This window comes from Castor canadensis, chromosome 1 (assembly GCF_047511655.1).
Source record: "Castor canadensis chromosome 1, mCasCan1.hap1v2, whole genome shotgun sequence".
In the NCBI taxonomy this organism is placed as follows: domain Eukaryota; kingdom Metazoa; phylum Chordata; class Mammalia; order Rodentia; family Castoridae; genus Castor; species Castor canadensis.
This window is the reverse complement of record NC_133386.1, coordinates 127,225,108-127,246,302: the sequence shown is the minus strand read 5'-3', so window position 1 is coordinate 127,246,302 and position 21,195 is coordinate 127,225,108. Positions and strand designations below refer to the sequence as shown.

General features: G+C 34.8%; 1 protein-coding gene across 13 annotated transcripts in view; it reads right to left on the bottom strand.

Moving 5' to 3' along the window:
• Tenm4 (teneurin transmembrane protein 4) overlaps positions 1-21,195 on the bottom strand; it is a 2,881,475-nt gene that overhangs the window by 1,975,794 nt on the left and 884,486 nt on the right. For 2 of the 13 annotated variants that reach the window (XM_074081866.1, XM_074081856.1), the window contains one exon: positions 7,687-7,738. The exons of the other annotated variants lie outside the window; for them this stretch is intronic. The gene's annotated coding sequence lies outside the window, so the exon portion shown is untranslated. The remainder of the gene's footprint in view (positions 1-7,686; positions 7,739-21,195) is intronic. 13 annotated transcript variants of the gene reach the window in all.

The following is a 21,195-nucleotide window of genomic DNA, read 5'->3' as shown; positions in this document are numbered from 1 at the left end:
TTCTTTGTTTATTTGGTCTTATTTAAGGAATACCAAAGAGAGTTACTATAAGTCACTTAGACATGAAATAAATGAACTAAAATTGTGAAATGACTTCAATTTAAAAAATAACAAAACCTATGTGCTCCTACTGAGGCACTAGTCTATTATAAGAATCACCTTGTAGTTTAATGTTTAGCATTCAGATCCTCGGCCAGGTGATACACATGAAATTGTTCAAGAACCTCTTATAATAATGTCCAACTTTTCTGTACAATACGGAATGCACAAACTAGAAGCCACCTTAGCGCAATAGAAGTACAGACTGGAATTTAAGAAGATCAAGTTTATCCCAATTTTTCTCAGACTGTTTATTGTTGGTATGTAGATATGCTACTGGCTTTTGTGTATTGATTTTGTATCCTGCTACTTTGCTGAACATGTTTATGACATCTAAGAGGTTTTTTGTGGAGTTCTTAGGGTCTTTCAGGTATAAGATCATATCATGTGCTGATAGGGAAAATTTGACTTCTTCCTTCCCTGTTTGAATCCCTTCTTTCCCTTGCCTTATTGCTTTGGCTAGGAATTACAGTGGTATTTGATTAATAGTGGAGACAGTGGACACGCTTGTCTCTTCCTGATTTTAGAGGAAGTGGTTTCAGTTTTTCCCCATTCAGTGCATGTATAGCCTTTGTAATATTGAGGAATGTTCTTTCTATTTTTAGTTACTTCAGAACTTTTATCATGAAAGGATGTTGAATTTTGTTGAGGGCTTTTTTCTTCATCTGTTGAGATGATGCTGTGGTTTTTGTCCTTCATCCTGTTTATGTGTTTTATTATGTTTATTGATTTACAGGTATTAGAATGAAACCTACTTGATCATGGTGTATGATCTTTTGAATGTGTGGTTGTTTTCAGTTAGCAAACATTTTATTAAGGATTTTTGCATCTATGTTCATCAGGAATGTCAACGTATAGCTTTCATCTTTACCTTGTTTTGGTATTAGGGTAATACTGATTTCACAGAATAAGTTTGGTAGTATCATTTCCTTTTGTATTTTACTGAGTAGTTTGAGTAGCATTGGTGGTAGTTGTTCTTTACAAGTCTGGTAGACTCAGCAGTGAATCTCACCTGGACTGGACTTTTTTCTCCACAGGAGTTCACAGGCTACTTGGGAAAACAGTAAAATAAATAGATTATTGTAGTACAGCATGATGAGCACAACTATGAAGAGATGACTGGAGATGTTAGGAACATTTGTAATAGAGAAACTAGAAAAGAAACAAGTCTATCTGTATTGAAACACAACTAGAATAGATAATTCATAGCAAAATGGTGTGTCATTTAAGGCTGGACAATGAGGATTTGGAATAACTCACTAACTTCTGACTATCATGTAGGTTTAAATAAAAAGGATAACTCTTGGATTATCACACACTGCTATACAGGGATGAGTATGTATACTCCTACCATCAATCGCTCCAGGAGAAGCTCAATCCTAAAGAAGAAAATGAGCACTCAGAAGGACATTGTTAAGGGCTGACTATGGACTCCAAGTTCATAGATTGAAGTTCTCACTGCAGGACCTCACAACATGACTGTATTTGAAAATTGGTCCATTAAAAAGGTATCAAAGTCATTGAGATGCTCCCTAATACAATATGATTGGTATCCTTTTAAGAAGAGATTAGGACACAGAAAACATAGACAAGGACAAATAGGGTAGACAGTGAGAAATCCATCTGCAAGCTGAGGAGAGAGTTCAGAAGAAATCAGGCTATTGATCTCAAACTTCCAGCTTCCAGAATTAGAGAAAACATATTTCTATTGTTTAAGCTACACAATCTATGATATTTTATTTTGACAGATCTGATAAGCTAATATAAAAGGCATTGGATTAAGACAAAGAAAATTCACATTGTTTTCCTGAACCAGGAGGCAGTTTGACCTTACTCTGAGGTACAGAGATATCTAGGGTACTTGTAGAAGTTCAAGTACTGTAGAAGGCAGTAAATTGGCCTACCTGTGGAGGCAGGCCAGAAATAAAGCAGAAAACTGAATGGAGAATGTAGACCATAATGTCTCTTGGCTCAGCATAGGATCATAAGTTATTCTTTGCATCATACTATTGGCTGTTATGGCTAGACCTTCAATAAAATATTAAAATTATAGTCGAACCTGTGTTTTTGAGGGAACGGGTCTCAATCCTTGTATTAGAGCAAGTGAGGAAGAAAACCCCGGGACAGTTCATAGTGAGAAACATCTACGTGCAGTAAAGTTTCATTTTAATTAAAGACAGGCATGAGAGAGTGGAGGGCCAGGGCAGTAAAACTAACTTACTCATTTTAAATATTTCTGAGAATCAAGATGTGCCTTTGAAGAATAATTTCAGAATACCTTAGAGAGAAGTGGGCCATAATTTCTGGCAGGATAGGAGGTCTTCATACAATTGAATCAAATGTAGTATTATTTTGTATAAAAGTTCAATAAGTTCTGAAGCATGCTGTTGACATGAAGAACACAGAGACATAAGAAATTTTAAGAGACCAGAGAGAGTTTCAGATTTAGAAGGATGATCATGGGTTAACTATTCAAATTGCTGTTGTAAAGGTGTCTGTGAGATGTGTGTTTGGGATACCATGCAATCTCCTTTTACATCTCTATGTAGTATCTTACAATTTATAAACCTTTTAAATGTATTTTCAAGTTATTTGACTCAAATTCTCTTTGAAAATAGGTTGCACTTCTAGAGTCTATTTTTAGACATAATATCACATTCAAGTTGATAGAAATTTTGGCATCTCTTCTTTACAGATAAACTATATAAGTTGAGCTTTTTCATGGCCACATAGTGGAATACCTGGACTGCTGGCATAGTGATCATTCACAATGCTGAAGTTTTCCTAGCATCAAGAAAATTTTTGTTTACTTTAGGAAGTAGAACATATTCTAATATATTCTACAGCTTTACTGCCTAAAGCTAATTTTGTTTTCTTGGTAATGATTTCCATTCTTTCTTCTACTAATAGATCACTGCTATGGTTTGGATGATGGTTTGAACTAGTGGAACCTTTACGAGGTAGGGTCTGGGGAAGGTGATAAGGTCACTGAAGAGCCACACTTTGAAGGGATTCATGTAGTTTTCTAGGATCAACTGTACTTCTCTCAAGAAAAGAGCAGGCTAGCTCCTGAATCAATTTCTTTGGCTTGCTTCACCATGTGCTTTCTTTCACATACTCGCACCATCACAACGTCATCTGCCATGATATCCTTACCAAAGACTGAGCAGATATGGTCACTATATTTTGGACTTTCAGCTGCCAAAACTGTGAGTTAAATAAGCACTTTTTTCTTATTAAGTATGCAGACTTGAATATTTTACTATATCAACCAAAAACAGATTAAGACATTCTCTAAATAGCATTTAGTGGAGTTTCAAAGAAACAGTCCCTAGTTTAACTTGTTTTTTAAAAAATAACATTAGGTTTGTTTCTTTTTCTGGTGGAATTGGGGTTTGAATTCAGGGTTTCATACCTGCAAAGTAGGCACTCCACCTCTTGAACCATACTTGCAGCTTATTTTGTTCTTGTTATTGGAGATGGGTCTCAGGAACTATTTTTCTGGTTGATCTCAAATGGAGATCCTCCTGATTTCAGCCTCACAAGTAGCTAGGATTACAAGTGTGAGTACTCAGCATCCCTTGTAAATGTAGTTTTAGATTTACAGAAAAGTTGAAAAGACAATACGGCGAGTACATATGTAACCCATACTCAGATTCTCTTATTATTAAAATCCATCATTAGTAGGGTACATTTGTTATAACTAATGTACCTTCCTTAGCCCATAAGAAAGACACACCCCATCCTTAGGAAAGACACTGACATGTGAAGAAGAATCTGAGCAAGCAGTTTGATCATACCCCTTTGCCTTCTACTCTTTATCAAATTTGCCATATAAATATATAGATGTTCCTTTTTCTTTGGGTCTTCATTTCTGAAGGCTCTTGTATCATGCATAAATTATATTAAATGAATTTGTATATTTTCTCTTACTAATCTGTCATTTGTTATAGATGCCTTATCCATCAACTTTATGATGGATGAGGAAAGAAATATCTTCTCCTTATATTACCCAGAAGATATTAAATGCTATGTTGTCTTTTAGTCATAAATGCTATCTAACAAGCACACTTTCCTATAGGTTGGCAAATATCTCAAGTCTCAAGACTCCTGAGTAACTTGTGCCACCCTTGTTACTTGCATACCTTGCTTACAATATCTTAAACTTCCCCTTGAAATAGGATTAGCTCCAGGATCCTGATATGGCCAGTTTTCTATTATAATTGGAGAGTTTCCAATTCTTAATATTTTTACTTCCATACATTTTCACAGCTGAATTTAAGATGGCTTTTCAATATATTTTGATATTTCATATTTAGAAAATAAGAATTTCTCTTATCCTCCAAAATGGCCATAACAAAACATAACAGTATTTCATTGCAATACTGCAATGAAAAGTAGAAATAATTTATGCAAAATCTCAGATTATAGGGTATGCTTCATAGATACAATAAATCTTAAATACTAAAAAGGAAAAGTGAATACTCCCATCTCTCTTGAAATATATTAGGTAAAATTATTATCCAATTACTGACTGAAACAAAGAAAAAGGAGTTTCAAGAAATAAGAAAGAAAAAGAAAGTAATGACATTTCCAATTTTTCATACTTGGGTATGGTACAAGGATTACCTCTTTTCCTTACAAAATTAATAATATCAATATAATGCTGAGTATGATGTTTTCCACATGCCCAAGAAACTTGTAATTTATTATGCAATTTTTTCTTATAGCTAAATATATTATCCAGTATAAGGTCAGAACCTTTATGACTATTGAGTTACTTCTATTCATTATAACAAGATTAGGATATGTCATTTTACTACTATTTAGAACATTGTGGGAGCAATGTGCCAAACATGGGGAGATGCAAGATGAATAGGACTCTGTTCCTGACTTCATTATAACTATAGATGCACAAGTAACTGCAGTAAAATAAGACTGATGCAGAAATATCCAGTGCTGCTGAGAGAATATGAGGCAAGCTTCACATTATACGTATGTCCTAAGGATCAGACAGGATGGGAATTACTCAAGGTTTCATAGGAAAGGAAGATGTTTGAGACACGTGGACTGTTGGTATAAAATGAAGTGAACAAAAACGAAATCACAGCCATATCCAACCCTTGTCCCAATGCCATCATTCTCTTTTTGTGTGTATGTAGTTTTAGCTCAAAAACTGAGATCATTTTTTGGCATTTGACTTGCCCTGCTACATTTTAAAGGCTTTCTCATGATATATTCATACTCTTGTTAAATAAAACATATTTTAGTAGAATAGGAAAGTATTTTCTATAAAAATATCATTCTACCAAAAAATCATACTCAATGATGGACTAAGAATTTCAGTTCTTTAAAAGACCTTTTTTTTTCTGTTCTGATTTCATAGTATATAGGTGACTATTAAAGCAATAACAATTATGGTCACTTAACAGTAATTCCTTCTCCTGTTTTCTAGGCAAGGTAATTCATTTTCAAATGCATAAGCTGTAAATGGAGAGTTATTATTATGGTAATGGACTAAAATGCAAAACAAATGTGGTTATGAGACATGGAACAACATTCCCACATGCTACTCAGCAAAGATTTGTACCTTTGTGAATCTTAAAAGATATTCTTCTTTATCAGCATGCCCAGTCACTTACTGCACACAGTGATATCCTGTGTGCCAGAAACTGATTTAAAGATGGAACTGCATGGTTTCTGCCTTCAGGATTCTTGGTGTAAGAAGAAATGTAAATGCCCTATCTTAGTGGGATTGCTTAACCTGAATTCTGTACAGTGAACATAGACAAAGGGCCTAGTTACATTTTCCTACTGGTATCAAGGCAGGTTTCAGAATAGGGGAGCTAAAACTGATGAGATGGATAGAGTTTGTCCAAGTAACTTATTAGAAAAGGATATTCCAAACAAAAGGACCAGCACTTGCAAAGGCACAGGAGCACAGAGGTATGCAAATGCAGAGTGAGGGAAAACTCAGAAGAAGAGAGAAGGCTCAGAGGACTAAAACTGAAACCGAAAGTGGAGGTAGATGAACAATGGTTTCAGGTTCTGAGTCTGCAAAGTCAGAGCTGGAAATGATGCTCCTTTTAAAAAGATGGTTCTTTGTAAGCATCATCATCCAATGTCAAGTTTTAATCACACATTTAGTTTCAAGCTATCTTGTGAATCCTTCACCTCAGTATACTCAAAACAGAACTTGCCCCATTCAACCTGCCTGTCCTTTAAGACTGTAATTATGAGGGCAAAGGTGGATTCTGAACCTTGAGTGCCCTGTACAGCTTTTGGTTCATAACCAATAGTCACTGAACACTGATGAATTGAGTAAGTAAAATGGAAAAATTGATTATTGATCAAATGCCATGAAAATGCTGGCAAGTATTGGCTGTATAACCTTGAGAGAATCATTTAACAATTCCAAACATTTTCAACCTTAAAATGTATTAAACTCGACTGGATACTGTCAGGATTACATTGGCTAATTTATGTATGAGTCTTTGTACAAATGCTTGCCCTATAAAATATGTTTAATATTCAGTACATGCAAGTATCCTATCCCTTATTTTTTTCATGTCTATTTTCATGCACAAATCTCAATAACCATTAAGCAACAGAGTTTAAGAAGCAATCAAGCAGTATCCAAATTTACTCTGCAACCTTGCATCTCCCTCAAGCTTTGGATGCACTGGTTTATCAATAGCCAACATTTCACAGTCACCCAAACTTTAAAAACAATCTAAATTCACTGTCAACATCATAAATCATACATTTCAAACACAATATTCACATTTACTTTCAGAATTCTATTCAGTTTTCTTTTTAAATTTTGAGTGTTATTGTAATTGCCATATCATCCATCCCTTTTCTTACCAGAACTCTTACCAGGAATTACTTTCTCTTTTCTTTATTCTCATGCTGGTAATTTATTCTTGGTATCTTCCCTAATTCTTGATAAATTAGAAGCTTATGGTTCCTTTCTTCTTTTCCTATCTGCCCATTACATTTAGGCATTTTTCAAGGCTCAATGCTTCTCTCTTTTCTCCTCTCATAATTCTGCATAGATGTGGGATCACAACTTGTTCTAACTCTTTAATAGCAACTAATAATCACCCCCCTGACTTTCATAATGACTAACACCACCTGCTCAGCTTCCAGTAAGACATCTTTACATTTTAAATTACTTCTAAATTACCGTGGCTGAGGTAGACTCATTTACTGTCCTCATTTTCCAACTTGGCCTTCATTTGTGTTCATAAGAAGTGCTCTCATATTCCCCTTTGAAATTTTATTCATTTTCTTCTCCTTCAAATTCTTCAACTCCCATGGAACATTTTTCAACAATTTCAAGAAATTTAACTTGACACTACGTAGGGACTATTCCACTCCCTGTCTGTAAAGACAACTGCCTTTTTCTAGTCCTATGGCCTCTCTCTTTAAAAATTGCAACAATTTTCTATCCTCACCCACTCCAATTTGTATCCTCTCTAGCTCACATTATACCCAATAGCTATAGAGGCTCTGTATAAAGCACAGATCTATTCCTGGCATTCTCTACTTTTAATTGTCCTTATCACTTAAAAAAAAACGTACCATGCAAGGAACTTCAGCCCAGAAGCCAAATCTTTGAAACACCTCAGGCAACCTTCGAAAAGTAGAGAAAATGAGAAGTCTTACAATCTCTTCCATCCAAAAATAAAAAAAATTAAAAAAAAACTCCATCCCTTTCCCCTTCAAATATTTTAGACATACAGAACTCATTACCATTCCCATGTGGTCTCTCACCTTGCTGACTTGGCTTCTGCTGTCTTTTCTGCCTGGAATGCTATCATTCTTGGCCTGCTAAAGTTCTATCATTTATCACAGTTCACATTCTACCTTTTGGCTCAAGGTTGGTCTGCTGCCCTGAGCAATATTTTCCAATATCCAAGAGACAAAGGAAATTCTTTTATCCAAACTCTGAAAAGATAGTTTCTCTCATAAATGTGCATTATACTCATGCACAGAAGTAATTTAGAGTGATGGTGATCTTTCATTGAGTCTGTTATTTTAGGCTTCTGCATTATCATCAACATTAGAGCAGGGCCGTTGACTTTAGGTGTAAGATTAGCGAGAAGGTTTATTACTCCAAATTAGACCTTCTGATGAGATTCAAATGTTCCCATATAATTATTGCCAACAAGAAATGATCCACCACCATACATTTAATTGCAGTCTTATTTTTTAAAGCGGGGGGTGGGGGAAGTGGAAGGGAAAAGTTAGATGGCGAGATTGATTCATTGAAGTGAGTCAGGTAAACAGTGTTTAGTGCCAGGGATTTAAAGGTTCATCCGTTTCTATTTATTCCTGTAACTTAAAGAGCTCAATTAAATATAATGGGTTAAAGTATTAAAAATCTGATTATCAGTACTTACTCAGTGAGACACTGATTAAAGCTTAGGGAAAAGACAATTCTATTCATAGAGCCAAGATAGGGAGAAAGATCAGAAATGGTTTTCATATACTTTTTCACCTTACGTTCTTCAGTGCCATTAAGGGGGAAATATCAAAACCTGGAGTGGACAGCAGCAATGCTGTGTCAGTACTGAGGCTGTGACAGTGTTATGGTTTGAATATGAAATGTTCCCCTCAGGCTCATGTGTTAAAGCCTAGGTATTCAGCTGGTGGTGCTATTTCTGGAGACTATGGAAACTTTCAGGGGTGACACCTAGATAGATGAAGTCAGTGGGGATAGGTTCTTGGGATTATCTTATCCCTGGCCCCTTCTTGTCTCCTTCTGTCTGTTTCCTGTCTGTCATGTGGTGAACAGCCTCCTTCACACATGTTCCCACTATCTTGATGGGCTACCCAAACTCATGTGGCCAAACAACCATGGATTGAACCTTCTGAAACCATGAACCCAAATAAATCTTCCTCCTTTCAGATGTTATATCAGGAATTTGGTCCCAGAGATGCAAAAGTAACTAATATAGGCAGCATGTGCTAGTTGCCAATCATATGGCCAGTACGTGTTTACTGAGATATAGTATCTTCTGTTAAAATTAAAATGTGCTGCCTTTTCTTTTCCTTGTTTCCCCTGCAATATCGAGTTGCATCATTTCAAATCATTTTATGTAATACATTTCTTCAGTAGATGTAGTTTAATTAAGATGTCTATGAAGTAACAAAATAGTACATTTAAGGAAGCACTGAATATAAACTGTAGGGACTTGGTCTCAAGTCCTAATTGTAGCTCATTCTTTCCTTCTTTCATTCATGCAAGAAATGTTTTATAAGCCAGCTATGGGATCTTAGCCAAGTTAATTAACCACAGTAAGATTCAGTTTCCTCTTTTTGTAATACAGATATAATCATTATGGCTTGCCTGGCAGAGTTGTTGTAAGAATCCAATGAGATTATTAAAGTGAAATTACTTGTACATTCTAAACCACTATGCAAATCCATACATTTTGATGTTGAGAATAGTGGGAGGGGGATCCTTAGAAGTCCCCAGCTCCTCACTTGATGGTACACTTTTATGCCATTCTATCCAATAAATATTTAGTTTGAGGTCTATGTAAACTAGGAGTGCATAAAAGTATTTTTCTATGATTTCCTTCCTGAGAGAAATGAAAGGAAAAGGAAGAGACATTTAACCAGTCTAATAGCAATAAAAGGCAACAGAAGCTAAGTCAAATAACCAATATAGTTAGTAACATACGAGAAGCATAATGTGGGGAAGGTTGTAATACTGCCTTCTTGGACTTTCATATCACTAAAGGGGACCCAGTCTATAAAGGACTCTGAGACAGTAGTGCTATGGTTTGTATAAAGTTCATATACCAGAAGCTTGTTCCTTATGACAGTTAATTGGATTGTCAACTTGATTGGATTAAGAAACACCTAGGAGATTAGTAAAGCACACCTGTGGTGTGTCTGAGCACAGAGAGGATTAACTAAGGGAGAAGAACCACCCACACACAGATACACACTCCCCTTATTTAATGCCATCTATTTTGTATATGATAATGCAAATGCAACTAGGAGGTCTGAGCTGGTGGCATGCATTTGGATTTTTCAGCCACCAGAATCGTGAGACAATCATATTTTCTGTATAGATTACCCAACATCAGGTATTTTGTTATAGCAACACAAATGTGGGCTGAAATAATTAGTTATGATACAACCAGCAGCTAATTTGGGCTAAGTGCTTTCCCTGGGAAGTACTTCCAAAATAAGGCAAACAATCATAGAACAGAAAGCTTTGGACTGATGAATTCATGGACAACAAAGTCTTGTAACAGAGAGAATTATTCAAAAGACTTTTGTTTCCTTTGTATATACAACATTTATTCCACTACTCTACCATAAGGCATCCTTTGTCATGTTTTTCTCCCTGTTATTTTCTCTCTTCCTACATCCTCCTTTCTCTGGTCTCTGTACTGTCTGCTCTGTGGCAGAAGAGTGGTGTTGAGTAGAAACAAAAAAAGTGGGTTTTAGAGTAATCTAACTTCTCCACAGCTCACTGTTCTCAGCTTAAACAATGAGTAACTCTCCAAGCTCCGTACCACTATTTTGTTTGTGTTACAGGAAAAACACTTACCTGGATAGAAGGAAGGAAAGGCTTCAAGAAGGGGTTATAAATTCAAATACTTTTTGAGTTTGGGTGGGGAATGAGAAATATTTTAAAAGTCCTTGAAGTAACACTCTTTTTAAAATGTAAAACTGTAGTAAAATCTATCCCTTACTCCACTTTCAAAGACACATTTCAAAAAACAATCATGAGCATAATCATGAGTGGCTTATAACATTACTCTAATTAGATTTTATTGGTAAAGTTAGATAAGTAGTTGAATAGGTGGGGCCATATAGATAGAGAAAAAAGCATAATCAAAGGCTCTGAGGCATTACATTTCATTTCCAGGGAATTGCCCACATTTCATGCTATTGGGATTTAAATTCCTAAAAGTAAAAAAAAAAAAAAAGTAAAAAACAAAGATCAATGAGGTACACCAAGGAGAATGTAGAATGTGTGTTTTTTTTGAAGAATCTGTGTTTATTTTTGACTCTAAAGAATCATTGAGGTAATCAAAAAATACTATAGTAAAAATCTCAAACCCGCTGTCTTAAGAATCTGTATCACACAGCTATTTAGGTTACTCAGTGTCCAATATAACCTTCAAGATTCCAAGTATTGGTACTTTTACTATTGGGATGTTTATTCAATGAGTTTTGAACCCCTTGGTAATCATAAAATTATTGAAATACAAAATCTTGCCATTTTAAACTGCATTCTAAGAGAGTCATTCCTAACATTTTCTATGTTAAAACTTTTTCTATCAGTGAAGTTAGTCAACAAGAAAGCCACGTATTACATGTGCTTTGTGAATCAAGAAATATGACTCAGGCCTAATGGTGAAATGAAGATGGATAAATATAGTGACACAAAGAATTTCAATCATCCAAAGGTGGCTCGTAAAGATATCAGGAACAGCAGTCTACAGAAAGCAGTGAGAAGCTGCAATGTAAAAAAATATGTGGGAAATTTACATATTTCCTAGGATTCTTGGAAAATTCATGAAGGGTGGAGTGGATTCCCTAAGAATACTACTGTACGGATAGTTAAGGAAAGAGTACCAGGGAAACTGTGGAGTTAGAGATCCTTCAGGTGATACATACCCATAACTCTTCCATGCTTTTCATTTTCACCCATTATAACTTACTCAAGTGTAATACATTCAACTCATGTTCTCAGCACAGGTCCCGTTTTCAATGAAGTATTCAGAAAGGTGTTCAAAGTATTCTCTGAATGAGTGAATTTTCATTTAAAGAGTCCCAATTTTAATAAATGTCTCCCAAAATTATTTTAGTATCTCTCTCCTATCTTCTGAAAGTATTTATGAGAGATGGATTATTTCATGTATAGACATATTAAGGTTTTATTGTTCTTTGACCAATTCAAACACAAGTATTACTTGCTAAACAGATTTCAAAGTAATTTCCTAACTTGTGTTTCCTAACGAATAGTTGATGTTAGTTTGCTCCTTTAGAGAAATTGTGAAGACAAAATATAAAGTACTAGATACATTGGAATTTGAAATGATCCAAATATATTAGATTTTTCAAAGATCTCTAGAGAAATAGAACCAATAGAATAGAGAGAAAGAGGATAAGACATTGGCTTTTATATTTGTGTCTCTGCTCAAGCATACAGAACTAGTTCAGCTTTCTTCCATCTTTTTGTTCTACTCAGGGCCTCAACAAATTGAATGATGCACACCACACTGGGTATGGGACCATTTGCTTTACTGAGTCTATCAATTCAAATGCTAATCTCTTCCAGAAACTTCCTTAAGACACATTTAGTAAAAATATAGAACCAGGTCTGGGCATCCTGTGCCCCAGTCAAGTTAGCACCTAACTTTAACCATAGTATCGATATGTGTTTAATCCATGATAATAGGTAGGGTAGAATGTGGAAGACCTGAATCATGATTATGAACTGCCTTTCTCTGATAATATTATTTGCCACAATGATGATCAGGATTTTAGTGTAAGGATTACTTTACTATTTCCATAATAACCACAGCAATGGCAGCAATAGGCAAGCATTAATATTAATCAGCAATGTAATTCTCCACTACCTCCAATATTACCTTTCACTGAGAACTTGCTAGAAACCAGACACTAGTGCCATACTTTATATACATTGTCTCATTTAATTTATAGTACTTACTGATACATGTTCTATTTTTGTAATTAGTTACAAAGGTTTTTAGCATAAAAATATATTTTTGATGTAATTATAATTAAATCAAACAGGAAACAATTCACAATTCAACATAATCTTTGTCACTTAAATTTAAAAAATGTAAGCCAAGTTCAAAGAACAAAATATTGCATATTTCTACTCATTTGTGGAACCCAGACTATGAGGGTGACGATGAGACGTGAATGTATACAGAGGACTCTCTGTGGGATGGGATCAGTGCGAGGAGAGAGGGGAAGTAAAGGATACTAAGAAGTGATGAGGATCAAAGTACACTACATGTACACATATGAAGAGAGCATAGTGGTGCCCACCAAAGGGGAAATTTTTCAAGGGATACTGTATGCATATGCAGAATTACCACAATGAAATCCCCTTGTATAACATTGTATTGTTAACATATGCTAATTAAAACATTTAAAAAATGCATCAGGACAAATGTCAGAAGGTGCTATGGCTTTTAATATAATTCAAATAATTGAGAACACTTTCTTTGGTTTTATGACATAGCAAGACTTCTTTGCACTTCTAATAATGGTTGCAAGATTTGACAAAAATACATGATAAACAATTGAATTAAAGTTTCTAATGAACCAAATCTTTTACTATAAGTATGTACCAAATATCGCATGGGACATTTTTATGCTAAAAAGTTTTGGTATTTATGTGAGAACAAATTTATTTAAATACTCAGTATTTTATCTGGCAGCCCTACTATAAATATTATTTTCAGGGTATGACATATCTGTAAGTATGGACTTTGAAATCAAATTCCATCTCTGATATCTTGTTGCATGCATAAAAGCTGGCTCTTCAAATTTTCTTATATAAGCAGAGGTAACAAATGTAAATTTATAGCATTATTATTAGCACATGATATAAATATCTCTTAAGTAGATCTGTAAGTTACTTTGAAAGCTTATTTACATTATTCTGTTCCATAACACATTATTCATTCAAATAAAAAAATAAATTTACTAGCATCTGTATTGAAAATCATGAATTTCATATTAGCAGTGGTTAGATGATCTTTGCTAATACAATGAAGCTTATATTTTTTCCTAGGAAATTTGGAAAGCAGACCATAGGAATATGTAATTCACAGAATAGTTCAAAGTAACTTAAGTGCCAGGGTAAGACATAGAGTGGATAGCTTTGCTGTCCTGGTTCTACCTTATTTTCATGGCAATGGTTGCTCTGGGTCTGTGTTCATAAGCCAGCCACCTCTCAAGCAGTCTTATAATCTGAAAAGTAGTGTACATGTACTTTACTCTCTACTCCTCATGTTCTCTTCTTTGTCAAGTCTCCCTACCCCTAACCATTTTCTGTCTACCAACTAACTCAAGGTCAGTTGGAATGAAACTGAGGTGTGTATCATCAGTCTTTGTTCTAATTGACAGCTGGCTCCTTGTTTTCTTGATATGCTTAGTGTACTACATGAAGTTGCTGATGCCTCCCTACAAAACACTTAACAGAGACTCTACTTAGAAGTCATTCTGTTTGTTCACTTAGAGTTTCTCATACCCATTTTATTGCTAAAACCAAAATCACTTAAAAAAAGCTTGTGGTTCCTACCTCTTATATTGCTAAATAATAGAAAGTGCCAGGTAGTGCAACTACTACTTACTGTTTACCTACAAGAAATGAAGCATGAGCTAAATGTCTTCCATATGCTCTCTATTTTAATTCTCTCAACATATCTGCAAAATAGGTATTACTTTACCACTTTATATATAAGAGAAGAATCAGATAAATGAAGTAACTTACCCAGAAACACAGTCCTGCTAAATGGCAGAGATAGAAATAAAAATCCTCATGTTTCCTTACAGTATGTTGTTTTGTGTTTGTTTTGTGCAGTATGAAGTTTTAAGGATAGAGTGTTTTAAAGAGAAACCAGAATTCAACTAAAGGCTTTGCTGTTGAATAGCTGTTATAGCTGGGTAAATATAATCAATTTAATTCATTTCAGTTCAATTCTACATCTATTAAAAACTTGCTTCATATATGGCTCTGTGCAACACAACATTAGAAGTAAAAGTTAAAAGGAAATGCGGCATGCTTTCTTATTGAATTGAGAACCCAGTAGAAGAGATTAGATATATAAACATAAACCTCACTATAGAACAATATATGACAAGTTCTATAAAATATATATAGTCAATTGTTGGTAGGAATAGAGGAGAAAAAAAGTAAGTAAAGAAGATCAGGAAGACAGATAATTTGAGCAAGCACCCAAGGAAAGGCTTTTGCAATGGTAAGTTTGTATGTCAATCAAGTAGACAAAGAGATGTCCAAATATCTGACAAAGCAGTATTTCTGGGTGTGTCTATGAGTGTGTTTTTGGAAGAAATTACATTGGACTCAGTAGATAAGTACAGCAAATGGTTCTTACCAATGTATGTGGGCACCATCAAATCCCCTGAGTGCCTGAACAGAATGATAAGGCAGAGGAAAGGCAAATTTGCTTTCTTTTTGAGCTGGAACATGTTTATCTGCCTAACATCGATGTCTGTGGTTTTTGGGACTTCAGACTCAGAATGACTTGTACCCAAGACAAGTCTGGCTATACAGGCTATAAGCAGCAAATCATGAGTTTTTCCCTCCATAATTGCATAATCATGTAAGTAAATTCCTATAACCCCTCTGTGTGTGTGTATGTGCATGTATGTGTATGTGTGCGTGTATGAGTGTGTGTGTGCGTGTGTGTATGTGTATGTATGTGTATATGTGTGTGTGTGTGTGTGTCTGTGTTAGTGTATGTGTATGTGTGTGTGTGTATGTGTATGTGTGTGTATGTGTATGTGTGTATGTGTATGTGTATGTGTATATGTGTATGTGTGTGTGTGTGTGTGTGTGTGTGTGTGCACATGTGCAGAGCTTTTTCTTCCTGTTTCTCTGGAGAATTCTGACCAGTATAATGGCTTACCTTAGAATTTAAGTAGCATTTAATAGACAGCACTATTGAAATACAGACCTGGATTCAAAGCCTAGGAATACCATATAGCTATTATAATTATCAGAAGTAAACTTAACCTCTTGGCAGCCTTGGCTTTTTCATGTTCAAGAGGGGATAATAATATTTGCAACTAATAGGAAGATTGTGTGGTTGTGAGAAATAGATATGTTAGATAACATTTGCCTAAATACCTAGTACTCTTCTTGGTACAAAATAAAGATTCAAATTTAAAACAGGAGAGTTAAAAATCTTGATAAGCAGTATGAAAGATAACCTAAGTCTCTTGTGAAAAAATGAGTAAATATCCTAAAATCAAGAAAACATGGAAGAAATATGTTTGTGAAACAAAATGTAACTGGATGTAAAGTGACTTGAAAAGAAAGGATAAGAATCCAGAATATTGGACTTATAGTAGGAGTATCATCCATATGAGGAGTGAGAGAGCACACTGAGCTAATGGTCAAGGAGGACTGGCAAATCCCAGCAACTACTGCGTTAAATTCCAGAAAGTGATAAGATTGTTTTTATGCTTTCTCCATTTGTGAAACAAAGAATGATAGTGCCCTTCACATACAAAGTGAACACTGACAAAAAGAGGCAAGGGTTTTCAAAATTAAAATCTTCAGTTTAGGGAAAGATAAGCTTCAGTTGATAAGTGTGAAGATAGAAAAGGAGTTTAATCACATCAGTAATGACTACAGCAAATCTAGCAACATAGAACATTCAAATTGATCTAAATTCTGCAGCTCTGTTTGTGTATGTAAACTTCATAATTTATTAAGATATGGAAATTGTTTTTTTTAGTTTATAAATGGGAAAAGTAAGACTGAGGAAGTTTCAGTAACTTATTCAAAGTAATGAGGATACTACGTGAACAGGAAAGAATTCAAACTTTGACCTAATTTCAGCACTCATGATTTTATCTGCCACATTGTTTTGAAACCAGTCAATCAATCTGGAAAAAATATTTTTGTTGTAATCAGCTTAGTGTGTCAGAATAAAGAACAAGCTAGATAATCACATAAAGTGATGCCCTCAGTAAGTTGTAAATGACTGTAAAAATGCTAGTGATTGTTTTACTAGCAGTACCTTGGTCAATAACAGGCATTAATCTCCACTGAACAGTCTGCATTTTCCCAGCCAATCCAGTTGATCATCAGTAGTTCATTTCTTCAACCATTGAGACTTAACAATATCATTATTTGGTTCTGTGAAGACCTGAAGCGGAAGAGAAGAACTTCTAAAGTTGTGGTTTAAGCAACAGAAGATCATAGAATAGATGACTTGACCTCCTTCCATGAAGGGCTAGCCAGTCATACTTAACCTGAAAGAACCAGAAGTTCTGCTCTTCTGAAGGGCATTATACCATCTTTTTTTTACCAATACAAATCTTCTCACTTGGTTTATGTGATATATGATGTTGTTGATGTAGAGGATAGCAATGCAGATTCTCATGTCTAACAATGAAACAAGACACATACAAATGAACCAAACCAAATATAGATAAATTTGTATAATGTAGAATTAAATAGAAATGGAGTTGCTTTCATTATTGATGAAACAATAATGATAATTTGTTAAAAAGTCAAAATGAGGCTTGTATTCATTTGCCCAGAATCATTCAACTTGAGTTAACTAAATATATATTGTGTTTCACACATTCTACTATGTTCTTTACTTATTGCTATGGCATGAATGCTTTTCTGACAAAATCAAATCCTCAATGTAATGATATTAGAAGGTAGAGATTTGGAGAGTGATTAGGTCATGTGCTGTCATAAAAGGATGAGTGCTCTTTGAAGGGGGCTGAAGAGACTTGGGTTCTTCCTTTTCATTACGTTGGGGTACAGCATAAAGGCACCAACTATGAGAAAGCAGGGTCACCAGACAAGACACCTTGGAGTTCTCTACTACTGGGACTCTGAGAAACAAATTTCAGGTGTTATAAGCTATCTGACTTATTGTATTTAGGTACAACATCCACAAAGCACTAAGACATATATAAAATAACAGCACAAGTTAGAAATTATCTCAATTATACAGAGGAGAAAATAGGCTTTGTGAACATTTTCAAGAGCATATAGATAAGAGTTATAACTGGAATTTAAATCAGAAACTTTGATTTTTTTTCTCTAGACCTAGATATGGGTATGGTTTTTATTTTCAAATAAATTGCTGTCCATTTCAGGAGCTAGGTATATAAACATATATATATATATATATATATGAATGAAATAACAAAAGAATCAAAAGAATAGAAGATGGATAATTTGTGCTTTCTAGGGTAGGACTTGAAGAAGGAAGATATTCCATCAAAACTCTCATATAAGCTCAACTGGTTGAATTTAATAGGATTTTGTCAGACAAATGAAGAGAGTAGAAGGTATTTCAGACAAAAATAACAGAGATGCCATGGCATGCTGTCATTGAAGGGTGTGTGTTGACAATAGAAAGAATTACATCATGTCTACAGTGGGATATGAAAATGCAAGGCAAAAGAGTGACTTCACCAAAAGAAAACTGGAGTATCAAACTGAAAGCTTAGCATTTTATTTAGGAGGTAAGTAGGGGAAAAGAGTTTGAAGTAGATGAATTCTAGAATTTTACAGCTTTAGGGCTATAATGAAGCATGTGTAAAAGTTGACATATAGAAAATACAGAAATACGCTGATTTTCCTTTTCTGTTTCTAAGACTGACACAAGGAAAAGTAAAGCTATCACACAAAAATATACTAGTGAAAATGTCAATGTCTATCCAAGCAATTAGGACAAAGGAGGAAGAAGATATTTTTAGTGTACTACTGGAATAACTATAAAATAATCTGATTTCTTAGCCTCAAACATTACAAAGCTGTAGCTATTATCACTTTCTTCTCTCCCAACAATGATAATGCTCATCCAGTATTCAAACTATAACCAGTAAGTTGATCTGATTACGAGTTAGCACAGGACTGAGAGACTTGTGCCCACAATGTGGTCTTAGGGAAGCTCACAAGGTAAAGTGATATATTAAAAAGGAAATTATTGTAACAGCCTAGAAAAATTAAAGTATGTAAGCTGCAATCTAAGCAGTACTTATTTTTGATAATGGTTATACATGGATATATAATTCTTAAAGTAGTTCTTGGGACATATTCAAAGATATTGTGTATCCTCTGGTTAAGAGCTCATGTCTACTCTGCCATACACTGTCAGAGTCTAATATTGTAACAGCAACAGATCCAGAGTAACTGGAAACCATAAGGAAATGTTTATTGTGGATATAGGGACATTATTATTTCTCTTTGCTTCAACAAATTCCTCGCATACCTTTTTTTTAAAAAATAAAAATAAATAATTAATACATACAAAATCATCCTCTGCCATTGATCCCCATTTCTAACAACATCTGTTAAATGTTAAAAGGGAAGTATATCATTTGTCACTTCATTAGATTAAATATGGGACTTCTGCTCCTTTCTTTGTGTTATGTTGACAATAATAATAATAGCAACTATGTATTGAATGTTTACCCTCAGTCAGACACTGTGTTAAGAACTTTTATGTATCTATTTAATGCTCACAGAAGGTACTATAATCATTGTAATTGAACTGTAAAGGTATGAGTAACTGTCCTGTGATTACGTGACTATTCTTGATAAATTGGGATTAAAGTGGAATAATTAGGGCCTTTCTTAAACCAATCATCCCCAAATGTCTGTCCTATTGAACATCAATTCTGTAATTGCTTCTCTAAACACTAAGTGATCTGAGGCCAAACAAGTTTTAGAAAAACTGTATGTTACATTTCCCTTTAGTGATTCAAAATGCATATCAGAAAATTAAAAGTTTTAAGAAGTCATAGTTATTAAATAAGTTTAATATTGATTACATATAATTTCTCTAATGTATTTGAGCATAGAAATTTTTTTATTCTCTGTGTAACAACTCGTAAATTACCTACTTGGAAAATACCATCATTCTTCTTTCTCTTGAATTCATATTCATGAACCATTGTGGTTTATATTCTCTACTTTTACACCTGCATGTCACCCCACTTTCTAAAGCCTATCCTCATGAAAGGGTGAAGTTGTAACTTTTCCTTTAACTCCTCTCTTTCCTTCATCACCTTCCTGTGTCCTGTGTTTTGGACCTTTTGTAACAAAGGCTCTGTGTGTACCACTAGGACTTCTAGAAACATTACACCCTGCACACTTAGTGAGAATCACATTTCTTACATCCATGGAACTATGGTAAACAGCTCTGAATGACACATATCTCTGAATGTCATATTCAATTCTTAAGCGCTCCAGTGTCTGCTCTAAAAAATCTATAGAATAATAATAAGAAACATGGTATCACAAATTTCATAGCATTCCTGGAGGCCAGGAGGCCAATGGAAGTTCTACATCCCCAAACAAATTCACTACTTTGGCAGATAAAACCCTCCTATTTTTTGACAAGGTATTTGCAAATTAAAATTCAAGCTCTTCATGATGTGAACTCTATCAACTGTTTTGGCCTTTCCTATGTCTGCTAATTCCTTCTTTTCCCAGTATAAGAGCCTTTTCATTCTTTTTCTAAATATGCAGCGGGAATATTGAAAGAGCAGAGATAGAATGGGATTTAGTAGCAAGGTGAATACTAAGCAAAGGATAGTTTTCTAGCCTTTGCTTCAGATTCCCTGTGCAAACAAAGGAGTAATGTATAAACTATGGATGTGAAGTCACCTGGCTTCTAATCAGTGTTTAATCAATATTAGTTTTCCCTGTAATGCAAAAACTTTCATTCATATCCTTATTAGTATCTGAACCATAATTGCTAAGATCTCTTCTAATAATTTAAGGGTGTCCTGAACTTGTCTCTAAAAATTGGCAAAAAGATGATCATTGTGAAACAGTGGGAAATATACACTATGGAATCAGACAAACCAAGGCCTGAGCTCTGCCTCTCTTTATTTCCTAACTGCATGTCTGTAAGCAAATTATTTAATCTCTCAAAAATTCAGTTCCTTATTGCTAAAGTGGACAGAGAACAAGACCTACCACATAAGGTTACTTCAGTCATCAAGCGAAATGACAAAGAATTGTCTCGTATTGTGCTAATGTTAACTTCTATCATTTCTTGTAGCAGTCAACAATAGCATCATTTCTTGACAGGTGTAGTGGCTGGATAAAATGTTTCTAACAGTTAATGCTAGAGATTAAACTCAAGAAAATCTGCAGGGGCATCCTAGAAGTTGAGGAGACTTACCAGGACTGATTTTGGCTCAGCCTTGTGCGTTTGGCCAGTGCCAGAATCACAAGTCGCTAAAGAGCATGCAAATAGAAGCAGGGGAAGCATGCCAGCTGCCAGAGTTCATGCAACCCAGTCGTCAGATTCATTCCCAGAGCAAGGCTGCTCATCCCTGTTGAGCTTG